Source organism: Solenopsis invicta, chromosome 3, assembly GCF_016802725.1.
Source record: "Solenopsis invicta isolate M01_SB chromosome 3, UNIL_Sinv_3.0, whole genome shotgun sequence".
Lineage (NCBI taxonomy): Eukaryota > Metazoa > Arthropoda > Insecta > Hymenoptera > Formicidae > Solenopsis > Solenopsis invicta.
In genome coordinates this window covers 32,562,139-32,566,448 of record NC_052666.1, presented here as the reverse complement: position 1 = coordinate 32,566,448, position 4,310 = coordinate 32,562,139, and the positions used below count along the sequence as shown (strand labels likewise).

At 40.7% G+C, this 4,310-nt stretch overlaps 1 long non-coding RNA gene across 1 annotated transcript; it reads left to right on the top strand.

Moving 5' to 3' along the window:
• The first annotated feature begins 781 nt into the window (after nucleotides 1–781).
• LOC120357092 lies at nucleotides 782–2,918 on the top strand. The gene is made up of 2 exons (XR_005574296.1): nucleotides 782–1,256; nucleotides 2,850–2,918. It is a non-coding gene; the product is annotated as an uncharacterized LOC120357092 (long non-coding RNA).
• Nucleotides 2,919–4,310: the final 1,392 nt, after the last annotated feature.

Sequence of the window (4,310 nt, the reverse complement as noted above, 5' to 3'; positions counted from 1 at the left end):
GATCGGCGTGAAGCGCGCTGGCTGATTTATTTTATTAATTAGGCGACATACACACACACACACACACACACACACACACACACACACACACACACACACACACACACACATACATACATACACACACACACGCCACACACCCCGAGATCGTCGCCAACCCGTTGCAGGACGTATCTCTCTACGTATCCTGCAAGGAAGCTAATTCCATTAGGCGAGATGCTGGAGCGTACTCTGGTTTTTTTTTATCGCGTGACACTTCCGCGGTGGACGTGGATGAAACTGTAATACGAAAGTAAATGATGCTTTATCAGATTTTCAGATAATTTTCAAAAATAATGTACTTTTGTATATTTGTAGGTTTTTCTGTTATCCACGGTTATACGAAACGACGTTGACGCGTATAACTGGATTCATGCAATATAAGATAATAAAAGATCCTGACAGATCTCAATTTCAAACTAAAGATAGAGAAGTTTTATCGTATAGATAGATGTTTTAAATGACACGAAAAAAGAATACATAATTAAATTGTTTTGCAAAATAGAGAATTAAGTGACACTTTATCGGATTTCTAATTAATACCAAAAATATACATACAATAAAATATCTTCAACGTCGCCATACAAAAAGTGATGTGACACTTGTAAAATGGCATCTCTCTATTAAGATAAAAAATCTTATATTCTAAATATATCGACATCTGACTCGTCGACTTATCCTTGCTTAGATTTGTGTAAAAACGAACCGATCTTTATTTTTATTCATGGTTTAAAATTCATAACTTCCAGCATCTGCGGTTAACGTTCGACGTCTTGACAAAGAACTCGTCTCGATATGGCGCTTCTAATTTTGCAGCATCGCACGCGAGCACAAGTACGATGTTATTGCGGAAGTGCCGCGCGCGCACAAGTTTAATTTCTGCCATTGGCTCCGAGGCAAAATTGACTTTGACGAATGATAGTTGCCCGCCGCGGGCTGTATCGAGAATGTTGTGACGTTAATGCGAAGTTGATGTTCGATAAGCCGATCTCTGTAGATATTTAATTTGTGCCTTGTAAGCGAGTAGATCGAGTCGGTGAAGGGATTAACTTTGTCAAACCGATTGTCTGTATTTTTTGGTAACGTCGCTATATGATAATGATATTAAAGCAGAGATGCTTTTTTTGAACTCGTCGTGGCAAATAAACGGCCAAGTAACGCCGTTGCTTTCGGACAAAGAGTGATCGCATCGACAGGTGAACTCATGTATTAGAAAGGTACGTTATCAAGTTATCGATATAAACATTGAGAACATTTTTCACAGTGCTTTCTCGTATCTCCCGTGCTCTCCCGTATTCTCTTCATATTTTCACAGCTGCATTTACATTTGCAACTGCAGTTACATTTTGAAAATGTACCACATTTCGTAAGCCATGAATGCGCTGTCGCTTATCGTAGAGTGCGGTATATAGTCCCTCTCGCGCCATTCATTCCGTGAAAGAGTAAAAACTGATGCTTGTCTCGATAGAACGTGCATCTGCTTTCCTGCGGCTGTTATTACTCCGGACTTATTAAGCTGCGCTGAATTAATAGCATTACGTATTCGTGAAATATTGCTAATTACGCCACATAAATACGAAACACATACATAAATAATTACCATTTGAGATAAGTACTATTAAAGATGAGATTTCTCTCTCAGTGAAACTCGACAAAGTATTACATTCTGATTTATCGCGTAAAAACTTTGTGCAAGGATGCAGAGTGTTTTCAAATAGCGAATAAATAATTCACAAGCTCTTTAATAACGATATAAAATATCATTAAAATAAAATACTAAATAGCTAATATAAAAGAAATATAAATTTTGACTGAAAATTAAAGTACCGATTGATTTATGTATGAAGCATGAAGCGTATCTGTCAGTATGCAATTATTTGGAAAGCTGTTGCTTTTCTAAAGTAACGTCTATCCTATTAAAAGAAAAAAAAACAAAGCACGTCAGTCGATGATGAATTAAGAAAATGCGAATAATGAGATTGCTATTCAAAACGCTAATTGATATAAGTGTTTCTGTCGGCTCGTAATTATACCGGATAATTTTTTTGAGCAATAAGAAGGTCGCAGAAGCAAATTGAATTTCATCAGTAGTTGCGATTGCTATCTCTCTCTCTTGTCTCAATTAGCTTCTAGGATGCCGCACGTCGCCGCGTCGCGTCGCGCCGCACGCAGCACGCATACGTCGTTGAAATGCATTTTTCAAGTCTCGCGCTTGCACTTGGACCCGAAGACGCCATCGCCATTGCGCTCGATGTCGCTCGATCGAATGAAATTTTCACGTTGGCTCGACTCCGGCTCCGACTCCGACGTCGGCGTCGTCGAGGGAGGAAAAACTGCATTCGCACGCGAATACGATGGAGACGTGTATAGAGTAGGAGATACGCGATATCCCCGGCGCCGGATACTAATTCGCTTTCGTTAATTAGCGCTCGCTCGAAAACGGAAGACGCGGCTACATTATGCAGGATCTTCGGATTCGCGATCGCGTCGCGAGTCGGATTAAGCGTCTTACGCGAAGCGGCGCGTTAAACATTCAGAGTCGTTCGATCGATCTGGACGGCGAAACGCGGCGGCGAGGATTATAAATAGGAAAGAACACCGTTGCATATAATGTTACGATCCCGGGAATTTAATTAAGACGCTTTTGTAGCCTGCTCCACTTTGTAAAAGCGGTATCTCCATCGTTTCGTTCTTCTCGACGAGAAATTTCCAATATACGCCAACTGCGATGCAATTGTAAATTATATTCTAACTTTTTACGTGCAATTTTATATCTAATTTAATCTCAGGACATATTTATTGTTTTCTAGCTGTAAACCTGTAGACTTCGGAATATCAAATAAAATCTAACGTGTTATACTACCGTTGGCTCGTAAGTACGACAGCTCTCAAATAATAAGTTAATAAGGACTTTTCCTTTCCCTGTCTCTTAAGTTTACAAGCTATCCACGTTAAATGTCACGCATTAGATTGCAATACTCGGTTGCGAATCTCCCTTGCGAGATGCAGCTAAAGTTCAATGATCTCTTGGATCCTTATTATCCGCTGCAGAAGATTAGATACCAAAGTACAGGATGTACTGTTACTATAACCAGCTCGAAGAACGTAGTTAACTCTAATACAATCAGAAAACAATCACGCTACATGAATTTTGTATTATAAAAGTCGTAATCGAAAATGATATTTCTATTGCTATTATTATTTTACATGTTAGAATTAAATAACGAATTATTTTCATAACAGCGATAAAAAGAAAAATTCAATTTCAAATAAATTATCTTGATCTTCTCATAATTATCTATCAAAAAATATTCTTGTATTAATTGTTATTTGTAACTTTAGCAAGAGTTTGTACCGAGAATCATTACTCATAGAAAACGTTATAAGATATATTAGCGCTACAGCTGTATGCAGAAATTATCGTCGTGCATCGCGTCGCTGCACTGCCAAGCAACAGCCACCTGCGCATCAGCATGCATCGTCGGGGATTATAAATCTAAATGCCGCGCGCCGCGGCCCGCGGCCGTATAGATCGGGGAGATCTCTCGGAAGGCGTTAGAAAAATAATAGGAAATGCGACCGCGGAATATCATCGTGCCATTGTACTGCCTTCTATGCGTCGCATTCCACAGTTGCAGCCGTAACCGAACACGCGATCGCGCTGAGCTCGCAACTCAGCGCTTGGAGATTTATCTCCGTTTCGACGAAGCACCGTCATATCCTCATTACTTTCTACGAAAGCATAAAAGTCCAGTTGGGGATTGTTTATTAGCGCGCCATTGTTCTTCAAACAGTCGTCCGCGCTCGCAATCGGCTCGCTGCAACCAGGTGCATTGCCCTTCCCGTGTCGTCGATGATTACTCAACAACCGGGTCCAGGATCACTATAGCCAGCCAGCCAGCCAGCCAGCCAGCCAGCCAGCCGGTCTACAAAGGGCGCGCATCGAAGGCTCGATTGCGATCCAAGGTCACACGAGGAAGAACCGTGAGTAATCCAGCCAGCGTGGTCAATGACACGTTATGCAACGCGGCTGTAATAACGCCGCCGACATCGAATCGCTTACTCGATGATTCGTCCTCTTCCTTGTTCCTCGCGAGGATGTCTTCGCCTCCGCGAAACGCCGAGTATATTACATCACGAAAATCCTGAGTTCACGACATTCATCGCAAACTCTTTGTAATATCAAATCTGTCGAAATATGCAAGAATCGTCGAACGATGATTTATTCAAATATTTTTATTTTTTCAAAATTTAATTGTGTATCTGTATTT